At 37.7% G+C, this 20,429-nt stretch overlaps 1 protein-coding gene across 1 annotated transcript in view; it reads left to right on the top strand.

Moving 5' to 3' along the window:
• The first annotated feature begins 616 nt into the window (after nt 1–616).
• Nucleotides 617–20,429, top strand: part of eya1 (EYA transcriptional coactivator and phosphatase 1) — a 160,662-nt gene continuing 140,849 nt past the window's right edge. Inside the window, 1 exon segment of the mRNA XM_082966021.1 lies at nt 617–926. The gene's annotated coding sequence lies outside the window, so the exon portion shown is untranslated.

Below are 20,429 nucleotides of genomic sequence, written 5' to 3'. Positions count from 1 at the left end.
CAACCTTACTTCCTTACTGACTTACTGCCTTACTACCTTACCGCCTTACTGCCTTACCGTCTTACTACCTTACTTACTTAATGTCTTACTGCCTTACTGATTTACAGCCTTACTGATTTACTGCCTTACCGACTTACCGACTTACTACCTTACTGACTTACTGCCTTACTCCTTACTGCCTTACTACCTTATTGTCTTACTACCTTATTGCCTTACCACCTTACTGCCTTATTGACTTACTGCCTTACTACCTTAATGCCTTACTGACTTACCACCTTACCGACTTACTGCCTTACACCTTACTGCCTTTCTGACTTACTGCCTTACTACCCTGATGCCTTACAACCTTACTACCTTACTGCCTTACTGCCTTACTGTCTTACTGCCTTACTGACTTACAGACTTATCACCTTACTGGCTTACCGCAACTATCTGCTCTTTCAAACAGCTCAAACAGCAGCCTTCCTCTCTCTCTCTCTCTCTTTCTCCTTCCCTACCCTCCCTCCACCTCCTCCCTCCTCTCAATGCTTTCCCTCCTCCCTCTCTCTCTCTCTCTCTCTCTCTCTCTCTCTCTCTCTCTCTCTCCCTCCTTCTTTCCCCCCCTCTTCGTCAGACACTCTGTAGTCACTGCCTGAAGCAGTAATCAGACAACTGTCCTTCTCACTCTGACTCGGGCTCTTGAGATACCAGTTAGTGTGTGTATCGGGGCTCCATGAGTTCTAACACTTAAAATGAAAAAGAAAAAGTTGTCTTGTAGCCGGTAATTTGTTGCGTTACAGGTTCTACCAACTCTTTAAGAACTTAATTTTGCTAACATTTCTTCTTGTTGTTCTGGACTGGACTGGACAGACTTGGCTGTAGAATATTATAAAGAAACGTAAAGGAAGGGTTACCAGAAAAAGTACAAGGATTCCACCAATATTGGGGTGAGTATGACTTGTGTTCTAAAAGCAGTATTCTATTTTCTGCTGTTTCACTGTTGATCTGGTTAGTCTGATGCCTGCCTGCCTGTCACTGGCTTGCTATATGAATATGTTTTTTTAAACTTACTCTTCTCTTCTCCTAACTTGTTATTACTTACAGGCATCTATATTGTAAACTGTGAGGATTTAATGAATTAAGGCGTCAATTGAATGAGTAAATATTTAAATATAGATATATTGGCACTAGTTGTTATCATGCGAATAAATAGTTTTATAACACCTTGTTTTTGAGGCATCTTATTTATAACAGCAGTTATCATGTTAATATTTAGACCAGCTAAATAACCACATACATTATTAGGGTTATGTCTTGACAGTGTTAATCCACTGCTCAAAATATCAAAATGACAATTGACTTATGCGGATCATATTTATTTCAAAAGCAATGCTTTTTTTTTTTTTTAGTGTGGAGTGATATTTAGATAATATAATGTCATACGAAACTGTCAGAATATGGTCATCTTAAATAACTGTAACTCAGTGATGACATTAAAAAGATAAAAACATACATCGTGGAGCTACTCGAGTACAAATATATATTGCAACACATTTTCTAATGCAACAATGTTAATATACTAATCATATAAATATGAATATACTAGTAATATAAGTGAAAACATTTATGGTAATGTATAAACTGAACGTTCAAGAATTAAATACTCTTAGGACATAATGATATACTCTTAACAATTATTAGTAAATTATTTACTTATATGAAAAACAATAATGTTCTTTTCAACACTGACTTGATCACAAATACATTTTCCTAAATATATCCAATAACTGTTTTCTAGTTCTTATTTTTTAAATCATGCCCAAATCAACTTTACATTTTTATTTTATTTTAGCTCAGCAATTAAATTCACATCAAATCCTTCTTTATAATTACATTCTAAAAACAAACACCTCGATCTGAATACAATTAAAAATATAAATCACAATTGCAAAAACATTTAAATAAATCTGCTTCCTAAATGTTCAAGTATGTATGATAGGATATCCTCTTGTGTGCTCGTTACTCGGCTCCTAGTTTACATTTTTCGATGCTGCAAAGCAAAACATACCAGCCCCTGCAGGAGTCTCTTCTCCACTGGTCGAATAAACAACAGCAGTCCAGTTAGAGCAGTTGACATCTAATGACATCTGCTCTTGCCGCTGCCTGGTCAGGAATGCTCTGAACGGGAGACGGACGGCGTGTCTCACAAGACAACAGCTAACACCACCACCACCACCACCACAAACAACCAACTCTTATAGTTTAACACAGGGGCCCGGTCGTACTGCTTAGAGTAAACTCTCGTACTGCTTTCTGTTATACTATAATATACTACAATATACTACAATATACTATACTATAATGTAATATACTGTTATATAAAATACTATAATATAATATACTATGATATACTATCATATACTGTTCTACACAATACTATCATATAATATGCTTTTCTATACAATACTATACTATAATATATTACAATATACTATGCTTAATATACTGTTCTATACTATAATATACTACAATATACTATACTGTATATACTATAATATACTGTTCTATACTATAATATATTACAATATACTATGCTTAATATACTATAATATACTGTTCTATACTATAATATACTACAATATACTATACTGTATATACTATAATATACTGTTCTATACTATAATATACTACAATATACTATACTGTAGATACTATACTGTATATACTGTTCTATACTTAAGTAGAATACACAGTGCTGCTTTACACTATACAGAAGACACATGTCCATCTTGTATGGATCAACACAGTATTATTTTTCTTCTCTATATTCATACAACCCAGTAGTAGTAGTCTCTCTCTCTCTCTCTCTCTCTCTGGGTACATGTGTAGTGTTTCACTGTAAAGAAGTGTAGCCGTCCTAATTGAAGGATGCTGTAGGATAATGTCTGTGTGTGTTCTCAGATTGACATTATAACTCACTCTAACTCATTGAATCTGTGAGGTGTTTTGATCTCTCTCTCTCTCTCTCAAATCAAATGTTGTCTTCCCTTTTTTTCTATGTACTGTGTCTTTTAATGTTGTATCAATCATCTGCGAGAGAAACTACCTACCTTTATGATCGTTGAAGAAAAAAAACAAACAGGAGATGTAGTTCATAGATAGAAAGGCTTGGATATAAAAAAGATCAAGGATTTCACATGTGGACACGTGTTTTCACGTGTGTATTTTCATGTTATTACGTGTTGCTTTACATAAGATCACAGGTGAAATTCATGTGTTTTTTTTCCATCATGGATCTCTCTCTCTCTCTCTCTCTCTCTCTCTCTCTCTTTCTCTGTGTAGACAATAAGCATGGGTGCTGAAGCCTGCTGCTACCTATTCAGTCAAACTATAGGCCTGTTTAGCCAATGAGAGGGCTGTCTATAGGCCTGTTTAGCCAATGAGAGGGCTGTTTACTCACTGTATTTGCTTTAATAAGGAGTACTGCAGACTAGGGGAACTGCAGGCATCAAGCCCCCCCACCCAAGGGTCTGTTCGCTGCCTTGAGAGGCTGCAGTGTGCGTCACAGAATGAAATAGTTCATTAGTAGAATACACAATATAATGTATTGTGTAGGATCTCTAGGTTGTGCATCCTGCATCTATCCAGACCCAGTGAGCCAGCTGAGGTCGTAGTGGAGCTGGAGAGCTAATGGTAGCCAGTGGTTTGGTCGGCTGCTCGGTCACAGTGGCGGAGAGGGACCATTGTTTGCCTACAGAAGGCCTTGTTGATTGTCAATGCCTTCCGTGTGTGTGTGTGTGTGTGTGTGTGTGTGTGTGTGTGTGTGTGTGTGTGTGTGTGTGTGTGTGTGTGTGTGTGTGTGTGTGTGTGTGTGTGTGTGTGTGTGTGTGTGTGTGTGTGTGTGTGTGTGTGTGTGTGCCGCCGGACGGGTCGAGCACTAGTCAAGCATTCTTTCTCTTCTCTCAGATCTGGAGATGGGGGCCGGTGAAAGACACAGAGGGTTAATTGATACTATGAGAGAGAGAGAGACCCTCTCGGTTCTGGGTGATTATCTGTCCTTGGTTGTCTACTAAATAAGGAGGGTTGTTATTTTGTTAACACGCCGCTGTTTGTCTCGGGGAAATGTGTCCTAAAGAGCAGGAAATGAGGCTTTAGGATTAGCGTTGATTGCCCCCCCCCCCCGCCCCCCCCAGCAGTAATACCTACTTAGGTGTTTGTTTTGTCATTGGTCGCATGCATGTTTACCTTCTATACCATCATGAAGAAGCTAGCTACTGAGTTGGAAGAGCAAACAGGAAGTTGTAGGCAAGGTAAATTGTTAAAACTGTAAATCGCTCTGGATAAGAGCATCTGCTAAATGACTAAACTGTCAAGTGTAAATGTTTTACATACAGATCTCATATTACTGTATTGATTCATTTATAAAAAAAATTTTTTTTTTTTTAAATGTTAATGTCACAAATGTATCAATTGTACAATTCTCTCTTAAAAAATGTAGTTATTTGTTAGATTTGTCTGTGTAAAACCTCACAATACTAATTATTTCTCTGAATGTGAGGCCGATATAGATATCATTTAGCAAAAAATAAACGATTATTTTTCTCTCTGAAATGAAACAGTCAAGTGATAGATTTTAAACAAATACGTGTCTTTCATTGAACAACCCCATGATTTAGATAATGAATAAACACACCATGTTTTTTTTTCTTTAACCAATAAAAGCAAATTTACCAACATTTCTGAAAATGTATATATAGCGTTTTGCAAAGAACCTCTTCAAATTCTTCCATTTCGAGGAAAGTAGTATCTTTCCACTTTATGGGGAGGATAGAATAATATACTAGTTATTTACAGGTTTTTATTGTTTAGTTTTCAGAGATCTTGTCTTTTCAGCACAACAGTGATATAAATGGTTTAATAAAAATGTATTTATGTATTCATGTATGCAATACACCATGTTCCCACAGTTCAAAATATTGGATCTCAGACTTTTCCAGCTAGTATGTGTGTTTATGCTGAGAGAAAGGGTTCTAGCCTGTTATTGTCCTTCCTGTCATGTGTGAGCATTGTTAAATTAGTGTTGTTTTTGCCTCTGTCTAGGCCAATCTCTCTCTCTCTCGTTCTCTCTCTCTCTCGTTCTCTCTTTCTCATTCTCTCTCTCCCTCTCTCCCTCTCCCTCTTTCTCCCACCCTCTCTATCTCTCTCTTTCTCTCCCTCCCTCCCTCTCACCCTCTCTCGCTCTCTCTCTCTCTCCCTCACTCTCTCTCGTCCTCCATCTCTCTCTCTCTCTCTCTCTCTCTCTCTCTCTCTCTCCCTCCCTCTCTGTGGTGGCAACGGCAGTGCGGTAGGGAGGGTGTGATAAAACGTCTACCTTAAATCTTCTTTGATGGGCCCTCAAAGGCGAACTGGCCTGGAAATCATTTGGAGGGTTGAAGAGCACATGGTATTAACAGGTTTAATGTAGCTACTCAATGTGGATTGCTGCGTGGAGCAGCATGTCAGCTTTAACAAAATGAAAGAGACAAATTGCACGTCAACAAACTCCCACATGTGTTCGGGAATTACACCTTTTAATTACAGATAAGTACAAATGACTAAATTGCTCTTGCTGTGTGCTTACACACATTAATGTACTGTACACACATTTCATGTGTATATTATTGCGGACCACTGTTGGACAATTATTAACAAATGGGTATGTTTTTGTTTCATTAAAATGAAAAACTATATTTTATTCAGACTTAATTAACCTTTCCCTGCGTAAGCTTCTGAACTATTCTTAGTTTAATGTTTAAATATTAATTATAATATCTTATTTAGTGAAAGTAATTACCAAGATTGAATTAAACGGCATCGACTAAGAAGCAGAATTAAACCAAAGTAGTATTTATTCATAATATTTATATGTTGATTATTAAAATGTTTATATTTCAGCACAGCCCTCTCTGTTTGTTAGACATTCTGAGTGGTCCGTGTATCCTATAGTCTATTTTAGAAGAGAAAAAAAATGCTACATTTTGCATAGATATAAAAATATATATATATATATAAAGTAATCCGTGTGGTGTTGACGGCGTGGATCTCTTCGGCCACGCAGGACACGGAGAGACACCAGTGAAGTGTATCATTTACATAACTCTCTAATCCCACTCCACATCTGTATTTAATTGTTGTCTGCATCTACATTCTCCAGTGGATGTATTTTTCCTGGGCCACCATGGAACCATGTGGACACAGCTGAGAAGTTTAACTAGGGATTAGTTGTTTTAAAGTTATTTTGATTAAAGCGTTGTTTTTCAAAAACTTGTAACTCACAACACATGGGTTTTGCATAGTTTGTAAAATTCAAAGGAATTTGCACTCTATAAAATTCTAATCTTGTAAATTTAAAAGAGCAGAGTAGGATACACACTTAGCTCCCTAGATGATTTCATGAAAGTATCTTTAATTCCTGCTCTAGTGTCCTCTTCCCTTTATAAAAAACATCAAACCAAGCCATAAATAATACCACTACTATATATTGGGGTGGCAGGTAGCCTAGTGGTTAGAGGGGGGAGGCAGGTAGCCTAGTGGTTAGAGGGGGGAGGCAGGTAGCCTAGTGGTTAGAGGGGGGAGGCAGGTAGCCTAGTGGTTAGAGGGGGGAGGCAGGTAGCCTAGTGGTTAGAGGGGGGAGGCAGGTAGCCTAGTGGTTAGAGGGGGGAGGCAGGTAGTCTAGTGGTTAGAGCGTTGGACTAGTAACCGAAAGGTTTATGGATTAAATCCCCGAGCTGACAAGGTAAAAATCTGTCGTTCTGCCCCTGAACAAGGCAGTTAACCCACTGTTCCTAGGCTGTCATTGTAAATAAGAATTTGTTCTTAACTGACTTGCCTAGTTAAATAAAAGTTAAATATAAATAAAAAAAAATGTGTTTTTAATGTCGTCAGGCCAAAAATCGAGCTTAAGTTCAGGATCCACATTGTGTCAGATAGTATAATACCTCTTCATCTATTAACAACAAATGATATTAATCCTCTAAGCCTTCTTAAATCCTCATACTAGAATAACACAGCGCTGAAACAAGCCAGGGAAAACCTTTAAGACACATTCAAACCAAACAGGCTAATTTATTCATTCCCTCAGTGTGTCTCTGCTGCGTCGGTCGAGGTGGATCAGTCAGTCAGACAGACAGCCTGCATGCGGCGGTGATGAACAATGGTAAAAGCCTGACTAGCTCTGTTAGCCAGTGGAAACGCAGGAGTGGGAGTAAGTAAAGCTGAACCTGCCTGGATGCAAACAGCTGTCAGTGAAGCTTGTCTAGGCCTCTCTTAGAATGCGTGACAAATGGAACCCTATTCCCTATATAGTGCACTACTTTTGACCAGTGCCTGTATCTGTGTTCTGCGCCTGATCTGGTCTAAAGTAGTGCACTACATAGGGAATAGGGTGCCTGCCCTGGTCTAAAGTAATGCACTAAATAGGGAATAGGGTGCCAGCCCTGGTCTAAAGTAGTGCACTACATAAGGAATAGGGTGCCAGCCCTGGTCTAAAGTAGTGCACTACATAGGGAATAGGGTGCCTGCCCTGGTCTAAAGTAGTGCACTACATAGGGAATAGGGTGCCTGCCCTGGTCTAAAGTAGTGCACTACATAAGGAATAGGGTGCCAGCCCTGGTCTAAAGTAGTGCACTACATAGGGAATAGGGTGCCTGCCCTGGTCTAAAGTAGTGCACTTACATAGGGAATAGGGTGCCAACCCTGGTCTAAAGTAGTGCACTACATAGGGAATAGGGTGCCAGCCCTGGTCTAAAGTACTGCACTACATTGGAATAGGGTGCCTGCCCTGGTCTAAAGTAGTGCACCATTTGGGACGTTGTTTCTTATTGATGACACTTCTACAACTTCATCAGGGTAGCTGGAGCTTTGTTCTGTTGTATTCCAGAGTGGATCAAGTTGAGCTGAGATGCTGAATGCTGTTTCCACACTTTTATAAACAGTACATATTTAGACAGACTAATGGTTGAGACTAGTGGACTATTAAACAGACTAATGGTTGAGACTAGTGGACTATAGAACAGACTAATGGTTGAGACTAGTGGACTATTAAACAGACTAATGGTTGAGACTAGTGGACTATTAAACAGACTAATGGTTGAGACTAGTGGACTATAGAGGAGACTAATGGTTGAGACTATTGGACTATTAAACAGACTAATGGTTGAGACTAGTGGACTATAGAACAGACTAATGGTTGAGACTAGTGGACTATTAAACAGACTAATGGTTGAGACTAGTGGACTATTAAACAGACTAATGGTTGAGACTAGTGGACTATTAAACAGACTAATGGTTGAGACTAGTGGACTATAGAGGAGACTAATGGTTGAGACTATTGGACTATTAAACAGACTAATGGTTGAGACTAGTGGACTATAAAACAGACTAATGTTGAGACTAGTGGACTATAGAACAGACTAATGGTTGAGACTAGTGGACTATTAAACAGACTAATGGTTGAGACTAGTGGAATATTAAACAGACTAATGGTTGAGACTAGTGGACTATAGAGGAGACTAATGGTTGAGACTAGTGGACTATAGAACAGACTAATGGTTGAGACTAGTGGACTATAGAACAGACTAATGTTGAGACTAGTGGACTATTAAACAGACTAATGGTTGAGACTAGTGGACTATAGAACAGACTAATGGTTGAGACTAGTGGACTATAGAGGAGACTAATGGTTGAGACTAGTGGACTATAGAACAGACTAATGGTTGAGACTAGTGGACTATTAAACAGACTAATGGTTGAGACTAGTGGACTATAGAGGAGACTAATGGTTGAGACTAGTGGACTATAGAACAGACTAATGGTTGAGACTAGTGGACTATAGAACAGACTAATGGTTGAGACTAGTGGACTATAGAACAGACTAATGGTTGAGACTAGTGGACTATAAAACAGACTAATGTTGAGACTAGTGGACTATAGAACAGACTAATGGTTGAGACCAGTGGACTATAAAACAGACTAATGTTTGAGACTAGTGGACTATAGAGGAGACTAATGGTTGAGACTAGTGGACTATTAAACAGACTAATGGTTGAGACTAGTGGACTATTAAACAGACTAATGTTTGAGACTAGTGGACTATAGAACAGACTAATGGTTGAGACTAGTGGACTATAAAACAGACTAATGGTTGAGACTAGTGGACTATAGAGGAGACTAATGGTTGAGACTAGTGGACTATTAAACAGACTAATGGTTGAGACTAGTGGACTATAGAACAGACTAATGGTTGAGACTAGTGGACTATAGAACAGACTAATGGTTGAGACTAGTGGACTATAGAGGAGACTAATGGTTGAGACTAGTGGACTATTAAACAGACTAATGGTTGAGACTAGTGGACTATAGAGGAGGCTAATGGTTGAGACTAGTGGACTATAAAACAGACTAATGTTGAGACTAGTGGACTATTAAACAGACTAATGGTTGAGACTAGTGGACTATAGAACAGACTAAAGGTTGAGACTAGTGGACTATTAAACAGACTAATGGTTGAGACTAGTGGACTATAGAACAGACTAATGGTTGAGACTAGTGGACTATAGAACAGACTAATGGTTGAGACTAGTGGACTATTAATCAGACTAATGGTTGAGACTAGTGGACTATAAAACAGACTAATGGTTGAGACTAGTGGACTATAAAACAGACTAATGTTTGAGACTAGTGGACTATTAAACAGACTAATGGTTGAGACTAGTGGACTATAAAACAGACTAATGGTTGAGACTAGTGGACTATTAAACAGACTAATGGTTGAGACTAGTGGACTATAAAACAGACTAATGGTTGAGACTAGTGGACTATAAAACAGACTAATGTTTGAGACTAGTGGACTATTAATCAGACTAATGGTTGAGACTAGTGGACTTTTAAACAGACTAATGGTTGAGACTAGTGGACTATAGAACAGACTAATGGTTGAGACTAGTGGACTATAGAACAGACTAATGGTTGAGACTAGTGGACTATAAAACAGACTAATGGTTGAGACTAGTGGACTATTAAACAGACTAATGGTTGAGACTAGTGGAATATTAAACAGACTAATGGTTGAGACTAGTGGACTATTAAACAGACTAATGTTTGAGACTAGTGGACTATAGAACAGACTAATGGTTGAGACTAGTGGACTATAAAACAGACTAATGGTTGAGACTAGTGGACTATAGAGGAGACTAATGGTTGAGACTAGTGGACTATTAAACAGACTAATGGTTGAGACTAGTGGACTATAGAGGAGACTAATGGTTGAGACTAGTGGACTATTAAACAGACTAATGGTTGAGACTAGTGGACTATAGAGGAGGCTAATGGTTGAGACTAGTGGACTATAAAACAGACTAATGTTGAGACTAGTGGACTATTAAACAGACTAATGGTTGAGACTAGTGGACTATAAAACAGACGAATGGTTGAGACTAGTGGACTATAGAGGAGACTAATGGTTGAAACTAGTGGACTATAGAACAGACTAATGTTGAGACTAGTGGACTATTAAACAGACTAATGGTTGAGACTAGTGGACTATAGAGGAGACTAATGGTTGAGACTAGTAGACTATAGAACAGACTAAAGGTTGAGACTAGTGGACTTTTAAACAGACTAATGGTTGAGACTAGTGGACTATTAAACAGACTAATGGTTGAGACTAGTGGACTATAGAACAGACTAATGGTTGAGACTAGTGGACTATAGAGGAGACTAATGGTTGAGACTAGTGGACTATAGAACAGACTAATGGTTGAGACTAGTGGACTATTAAACAGACTAATGGTTGAGACTAGTGGACTATAAAACAGACTAATGGTTGAGACTAGTGGACTATAAAACAGACTAATGGTTGAGACTAGTGGACTATTAAACAGACTAATGGTTGAGACTAGTGGACTATAGAACAGACTAACGTTGAGACTAGTGGACTATAAAACAGACTAATGGTTGAGACTAGTGGACTATAAAGGAGACTAATGGTTGAGACTAGTGGACTATAGAACAGACTAATGGTTGAGACTAGTGGACTATAGAACAGACTAACGTTGAGACTAGTGGACTATAAAACAGACTAATGGTTGAGACTAGTGGACTATAAAGGAGACTAATGGTTGAGACTAGTGGACTATAGAACACACTAATGGTTGAGACTAGTGGACTATAGAACAGACTAATGGTTGAGACTAGTGGACTATAGAACAGACTAACGTTGAGACTAGTGGACTATAGAACAGACTAACGTTGAGACTAGTGGACTATAAAACAGACTAATGGTTGAGACTAGTGGACTATAAAGGAGACTAATGGTTGAGACTAGTGGACTATAGAGGAGACTAATGGTTGAGACTAGTGGACTATTAAACAGACTAATGGTTGAGACTAGTGGACTATAAAGGAGACTAATGGTTGAAACTAGTGGACTATAGAACAGACTAATGTTGAGACTAGTGGACTATTAAACAGACTAATGGTTGAGACTAGTGGACTATAGAGGAGACTAATGGTTGAGACTAGTAGACTATAGAACAGACTAAAGGTTGAGACTAGTGGACTTTTAAACAGACTAATGGTTGAGACTAGTGGACTATTAAACAGACTAATGGTTGAGACTAGTGGACTATAGAACAGACTAATGGTTGAGACTAGTGGACTATAGAGGAGACTAATGGTTGAGACTAGTGGACTATAGAACAGACTAATGGTTGAGACTAGTGGACTATTAAACAGACTAATGGTTGAGACTAGTGGACTATAAAACAGACTAATGGTTGAGACTAGTGGACTATAAAACAGACTAATGGTTGAGACTAGTGGACTATTAAACAGACTAATGGTTGAGACTAGTGGACTATAGAACAGACTAACGTTGAGACTAGTGGACTATAAAACAGACTAATGGTTGAGACTAGTGGACTATAAAGGAGACTAATGGTTGAGACTAGTGGACTATAGAACAGACTAATGGTTGAGACTAGTGGACTATAGAACAGACTAACGTTGAGACTAGTGGACTATAAAACAGACTAATGGTTGAGACTAGTGGACTATAAAGGAGACTAATGGTTGAGACTAGTGGACTATAGAACACACTAATGGTTGAGACTAGTGGACTATAGAACAGACTAATGGTTGAGACTAGTGGACTATAGAACAGACTAACGTTGAGACTAGTGGACTATAAAACAGACTAATGGTTGAGACTAGTGGACTATAAAGGAGACTAATGGTTGAGACTAGTGGACTATAGAGGAGACTAATGGTTGAGACTAGTGGACTATTAAACAGACTAATGGTTGAGACTAGTGGACTATAAAGGAGACTAATGGTTGAGACTAGTGGACTATAGAGGAGGCTAATGGTTGAGACTAGTGGACTATAAAACAGACTAATGGTTGAGACTAGTGGACTATAAAGGAGACTAATGGTTGAGACTAGTGGACTATAGAACACACTAATGAATGGGTAAACGCTAACGTTTGGGCACAGGGCCTTCTTCAGGGAGATATCAGCATGGTTACGGCTTCACAGGCCCTCACCTCACAGAACACACAGACACTCACCTGAACGCTGAACACAACCCCAACCACCACACTACAACACACCACTCGCTCTTTCTTACTCTCTCCCTCTCTCTTTCTCTCTCTCGTTCTATCTCATTCTCTCTTTCTTGCTCTCTCTCTCTTGTTCTCTGTTTCTCTCTCATTCTATCTCTCTATCTCAATCTCTCTCTTTCTCTCATTCTCTTTTTCTCTCTTGTTCTCTCTTTCTATCTAATTCTCTCTCGTTCTATCTCGTTCTCTCTCCCCCTCCCTCCCCCTCTCTTTCTCTCTCTCTCTTTCTTTCTTTCTCTCGCTTTCTCTCATGTTCTATCTCGTTCTCTCTTTCTATCTCTCTCTATCGCATTCTCTCTCTCTCTTTCTCTCACCCTCCCCCTCTCTCTCTCCCTCCCCCTCTTTGTCTTTCCCTCCCCCCCTTTCTCTCTCTCTCATTTTAATGTGGTAAAATACATTTTTCTTTGTTTGTTTATGTTTTCTTTCCTTTTCGTCCTTTACATCTTCGTTTTCACTTTTAGCTATTTACATTTTTTTCTGCCGTTAGAAAATAACTAGGAGTCGTGGAGGGTTGTTGAGGGTCGGAGGGGTTGTCTATAGGAGATGATGTGTTGTCGTGCTTACAATGCCAAGATGGCTGAACTCAGAGGGAGAGAGAGAGAGACAGCAGGCTCGCACCAGCAGGCTCATAAGCATTCATTCAAAATAGCACTTTCGTGCGTTTTGCCAGCAGCTCTTCGCAATGTTTCAAGCATTGCGCTGTTTATGACTTCAAGCCTGTCAACTCCCGAGATTAGGCTGGTGTAACCGATGTGAAATGGCTAGCTAGTTAGCCGGGTGCGCGCTAATAGCGTTTCAAACGTCACTCGCTCTGAGACTTGGGAGTAGTTGTTCCCCTTGCTCTACATGGGTAACGCTGCTTCGAGGGTGGCTGTTGTCGATGTGTTCCTGGTTCGAGCCCAGGTAGGAGCGAGGAAAGGGACGGAAGCTATACTGTTACACTGGCAATACTAAAGTGCCTGTAAGAACATCCAATAGTCAAAGGTATATGAAATACAAATGCTATAGAGAGAAATAGTCCTATAATTCCTATAATATCTACAACCTAAAACTTCTTACCTGGGAATATTGAAGACTCATGTTAAAAGGAACCACCATTTAAACGTTAGCTTTTTTACATGGCACATATTGCACTTTTACGTCCTTCTCCAACACTTTGTTTTTGCATTATTTAAACCAAATTGAACATGTTTCATTATTTATTTGAGACTAAATTGATTTTATTGATGTATTATATTAAGTTAAAATAAAAGTGTTCATTCAGTATTGTTGTAATTGTCATTATTACAAATAAATAAATAAAATCGGATGATTAATCGGTATCGGCTTTTTTGGGCATCCAATAATCGGTATCGGCGTTGAGAAAAAAAATCATAATCGGTCGACCTCTAATATAGTGTTGTACAGTATAATAATGTACTGTATAGTACTATATAGTGTTGTACTGCATAGTGTGGTACTGTATAGTGTTGTATAATGATGTACTGTGTAGTGTTGTACTGTATAGTACTGTATAATGATGTACTGTATAGAACTGTACACTGATGTACTGTATAGTGTTGTACTGTATAGTGATGTACTGTGTAGTGGTGTACTGTGTAGTAATGTACTGTATAGTACTATATAGATTTGTACTGTATAGTGTTGTACTGTGTAGTACTATATAGTGTTGTACTATATAGTGTTGTACTGTAAAGTGTATACTGTATGGTGTTGTACTGTGTAGTACTATATAGTGGTGTTCTGTATAGTGTTGTACTGTATAGTACAACACTATACAGAACTTCCCTGTGGCTCAGTTGGTAGAGCATGGTGTTCGCAACGCCAGCATGGTGTGTGCAATGACAGGGTTGTGTGTTCGATTCCCACGGGGGGCCAGTACAATAAAAAATGTATGAAATGTATGCATTCACTACTGTAAGTCTCTCTCGATAACAGCCTCTGCTAAATGACGTAAATGTATAGTGTTCTAATGTGTAGTATGTATAATGATGTACTTTATAGTGGTGCACTGTATAATGATGTACTTTATAGGGATGTACTGTACTGTATAGTGATGTACTGTATAATACTGTATAGTGATGTACTATATAGTAATGTATTGTATAGTGATGTACTCTATAGTTCTGTACTCTATAGTGGTGTACTGTATATTGATATGCTATACTGTATAGTGACACACTGTATAGTGATGCACTTTAAAGGGATGTACTGTATAGTACTCTACTGTATAGGGATGTACTGTACGTATAGTGATGTACTATATAGTACTGTACTGTATAGTGATATAGTGTACTGTATGGTGATGTACTGTATAGGGATGTAGTGTATAGTGATGTACTGCATTGTACTGTATAGTCATGTACTGTATAGTGATGTACTGTACTGTATAGGGATGTACTTTATAGTACTCTACTGTATAGTGATGTACTGTATTGTATAGTGATTTCCTGTATAGTACTTTACTGTATAGTTATGTGCTGTACTGTATAGTGATGTATTGTATATTGCTGTACTGTATAGTGATGTCCTGTATAGTACTTTACTGTATAGTTATGTACTGTACTGTATAGTGATGTACTGTATAGTACTCTACTGTATAGTGATGTACTGCATTGTATAGTGATGTCATGTATAGTACTCTACTGTATAGTGATGTACTGTATTGTATAGTGATGTCCTGTATAGTACTCTACTGTATAGTGATGTACTGTTTAGTACTCTACTGTATAGTGCCATACTGTATAGTGAGGTACTGTACTGTATAGTGATGTACTGTATAGTACTTTACTGTACGGTGATGTACTGTATAGTACCGTACTTTATAGTGCTGCAATTTGTAGTGATGTACTGCATGGTGATGTACTGTAATGTGTAGTACTCTACTGTATATTGATGTACTGTATAGTGATGTACTCTTCTGTGTGGTGATATAATGTATAGTACTTTACTGTATAGTGATGTACTGTGTAGTGATACACTCTAAAGTACTGTACTTTATAGTACTGTACTCTATTGTGATGTACTGTATGGTGATGTACTATACTTTATTGTACTTTACTGTATAGTGGTATACTGTATAGTACTGTACTTTATAGAACTGTACTGTATAGGGATGTACGGTAATGTATAGTGATGTACTGTATATTCATGTACTGTACTGTATAGTGATGTAATGTATAGTGATGTACTGCACTGTTAAGTGATATACTGTATATTCATGTACTGTACTGCATAGTGATGTACTGTATAGTGATGCACTTGACTGTATAGTGGTGTACTGTATAGTGATGTACTGTATAGGGATGTAGTGTACTGTATAGTGATGTACTGTATAGTGATGTACTGTACTCTATAGTGATGTACTGTACTGTATAGTGATGTACTGTATGATGATGTACTGTATGGTGATGTACTGTACTGTATAGTGTTGTACTGTATAGTACTATATAGTGGTGTACTGTATAGTGTTGTATTGTATAGTGTTGTACTGTATAGTACTATATTGAGGTACTGTATAGTGCTGCATTGTACTGTATAGTACTGTATTGTTATGTATTGTACTGTATGGTGTTGTACTGTATAGTGATGAATTGTACTGTATAGTACTATATAGTTATGTATTGTACTGTATAGTGTTGTACTGTATAGTACTATGTAGTGTTGTACTGTATAGTGTTACACTGTATAGTACTATATAGTTGTGTACTGTATAGTGTTGTACTATATAGTGTTGTACTGTGAAGTGTTGTACAGTATAATAATGTACTGTATAGTACTATATAGTGTTGTACTGTATAGTACTATACAGGGTTATACTGTATAGTACTATATAGTTGTGTACTGTGTAGTACTATATAGTGTTGTACTGTATAGTTTTGCACTGTATAGTGATGTATTGTACTGTGTAGTATTGAACTATATAGTGTAGAGGTCGACCGATTAATCGGAATGGCCGATTAATTAGGGCCGATTTCAAGTTTTCATAATAATCGGAAATCGTTATTTTTGGACGCCAATTTGGCCGATTTAAAAAATATATATATATATAATTTTTTTAGACCTTTATTTAACTAGGCAAGTCAGTTAAGAACACATTCTTATTTTCAATGATGGCCTAGGAACGGTGGGTTAACTGCCTTGTTCAGGGGCAGAACAACAGATTTTTACCTTGTCAGCTCAGGGATTCAATCTTGCAACCTTATGGTTAACTAGTCCAACGCTCTAACCAGCTGCTTTACATTGCACTCCACGAGGTTACGCGAATGCAGTAAGAAGCTAAGGTAAGTTGCTAGCTAGCATTAAACTTATCCTATAAAAAACAATCAATCAATCATAATCACTAGTTGATGGTTGATGATATTACTAGTTTATCTAGCCTGTCCTGCGTTGCATATAATCGCTTAGGTACACCTTGCTCCAACCATAAACATCAATGCCTTTCTTAAAATCAATACACAGAAGTATATATTTTTAAACCTGCATATTTAGCTAAAAGAAATCCAGGTTAGCAGGTAATATTAACCAGGTGAAATTGTGTCATTTTGCGTTCATTGCACGCAGAGTCAGTGTATATGCAACAGTTTGGGTCGCCTGGCTCGTTGCGAACTAATTTGCCAGAATTTTACGTAATTATGACATAACATTGAAGATTGTGCAATGTAACAGGAATAACATTTTGTTTTCGAGATGATAGTTTCCGTATTCGACCATATTAATGACCTAAGGCTCATATTTCTGTGTGTTATTATGTTATAATTAAGTCTATGATTTGATAGAGCAGTCTGACTGAGCGGTGGTAGGCACCAGCAGGCTCATAAGCATTCATTCAAAATAGCACTTTCGTGCGTTTTGCCAGCAGCTCTTCGCAATGTTTCAAGCATTGCGCTGTTTATGACTTCAAGCCTGTCAACTCCCGAGATTAGGCTGGTGTAACCGATGTGAAATGGCTAGCTAGTTAGCCGGGTGCGCGCTAATAGCGTTTCAAACGTCACTCGCTCTGAGACTTGGGAGTAGTTGTTCCCCTTGCTCTACATGGGTAACGCTGCTTCGAGGGTGGCTGTTGTCGATGTGTTCCTGGTTCGAGCCCAGGTAGGAGCGAGGAAAGGGACGGAAGCTATACTGTTACACTGGCAATACTAAAGTGCCTGTAAGAACATCCAATAGTCAAAGGTATATGAAATACAAATGCTATAGAGAGAAATAGTCCTATAATTCCTATAATATCTACAACCTAAAACTTCTTACCTGGGAATATTGAAGACTCATGTTAAAAGGAACCACCATTTAAACGTTAGCTTTTTTACATGGCACATATTGCACTTTTACGTCCTTCTCCAACACTTTGTTTTTGCATTATTTAAACCAAATTGAACATGTTTCATTATTTATTTGAGACTAAATTGATTTTATTGATGTATTATATTAAGTTAAAATAAAAGTGTTCATTCAGTATTGTTGTAATTGTCATTATTACAAATAAATAAATAAAATCGGATGATTAATCGGTATCGGCTTTTTTGGGCATCCAATAATCGGTATCGGCGTTGAGAAAAAAAATCATAATCGGTCGACCTCTAATATAGTGTTGTACAGTATAATAATGTACTGTATAGTACTATATAGTGTTGTACTGCATAGTGTGGTACTGTATAGTGTTGTATAATGATGTACTGTGTAGTGTTGTACTGTATAGTACTGTATAATGATGTACTGTATAGAACTGTACACTGATGTACTGTATAGTGTTGTACTGTATAGTGATGTACTGTGTAGTGGTGTACTGTGTAGTAATGTACTGTATAGTACTATATAGATTTGTACTGTATAGTGTTGTACTGTGTAGTACTATATAGTGTTGTACTATATAGTGTTGTACTGTAAAGTGTATACTGTATGGTGTTGTACTGTGTAGTACTATATAGTGGTGTTCTGTATAGTGTTGTACTGTATAGTACAACACTATACAGAACTTCCCTGTGGCTCAGTTGGTAGAGCATGGTGTTCGCAACGCCAGCATGGTGTGTGCAATGACAGGGTTGTGTGTTCGATTCCCACGGGGGGCCAGTACAATAAAAAATGTATGAAATGTATGCATTCACTACTGTAAGTCTCTCTCGATAACAGCCTCTGCTAAATGACGTAAATGTATAGTGTTCTAATGTGTAGTATGTATAATGATGTACTTTATAGTGGTGCACTGTATAATGATGTACTTTATAGGGATGTACTGTACTGTATAGTGATGTACTGTATAATACTGTATAGTGATGTACTATATAGTAATGTATTGTATAGTGATGTACTCTATAGTTCTGTACTCTATAGTGGTGTACTGTATATTGATATGCTATACTGTATAGTGACACACTGTATAGTGATGCACTTTAAAGGGATGTACTGTATAGTACTCTACTGTATAGGGATGTACTGTACGTATAGTGATGTACTATATAGTACTGTACTGTATAGTGATATAGTGTACTGTATGGTGATGTACTGTATAGGGATGTAGTGTATAGTGATGTACTGCATTGTACTGTATAGTCATGTACTGTATAGTGATGTACTGTACTGTATAGGGATGTACTTTATAGTACTCTACTGTATAGTGATGTACTGTATTGTATAGTGATTTCCTGTATAGTACTTTACTGTATAGTTATGTGCTGTACTGTATAGTGATGTATTGTATATTGCTGTACTGTATAGTGATGTCCTGTATAGTACTTTACTGTATAGTTATGTACTGTACTGTATAGTGATGTACTGTATAGTACTCTACTGTATAGTGATGTACTGCATTGTATAGTGATGTCATGTATAGTACTCTACTGTATAGTGATGTACTGTATTGTATAGTGATGTCCTGTATAGTACTCTACTGTATAGTGATGTACTGTTTAGTACTCTACTGTATAGTGCCATACTGTATAGTGAGGTACTGTACTGTATAGTGATGTACTGTATAGTACTTTACTGTACGGTGATGTACTGTATAGTACCGTACTTTATAGTGCTGCAATTTGTAGTGATGTACTGCATGGTGATGTACTGTAATGTGTAGTACTCTACTGTATATTGATGTACTGTATAGTGATGTACTCTTCTGTGTGGTGATATAATGTATAGTACTTTACTGTATAGTGATGTACTGTGTAGTGATACACTCTAAAGTACTGTACTTTATAGTACTGTACTCTATTGTGATGTACTGTATGGTGATGTACTATACTTTATTGTACTTTACTGTATAGTGGTATACTGTATAGTACTGTACTTTATAGAACTGTACTGTATAGGGATGTACGGTAATGTATAGTGATGTACTGTATATTCATGTACTGTACTGTATAGTGATGTAATGTATAGTGATGTACTGCACTGTTAAGTGATATACTGTATATTCATGTACTGTACTGCATAGTGATGTACTGTATAGTGATGCACTTGACTGTATAGTGGTGTACTGTATAGTGATGTACTGTATAGGGATGTAGTGTACTGTATAGTGATGTACTGTATAGTGATGTACTGTACTCTATAGTGATGTACTGTACTGTATAGTGATGTACTGTATGATGATGTACTGTATGGTGATGTACTGTACTGTATAGTGATGTACTGTATGGTGATGTACTGTATGGTGATGTACTGTACTGTATAGTGATGTACTATATATACAGTATGTTTGTGTGGCCGTGAGTCTTCGATTGCATCCCAAATGTTACCCTATTGTCTATAAACTGCACTTCTTTTCACCATGACCTATTTGACAAGGGCCCTGGCCAAAAG

Source organism: Salmo salar, chromosome 19 (genome assembly GCF_965601325.2).
Source record: "Salmo salar chromosome 19, fSalSal1, whole genome shotgun sequence".
NCBI classification, from domain to species: Eukaryota; Metazoa; Chordata; class Actinopteri; order Salmoniformes; family Salmonidae; genus Salmo; species Salmo salar.
Note: the sequence above shows the minus strand (reverse complement) of the source record. Positions and strands in the feature narration are given on the sequence as shown.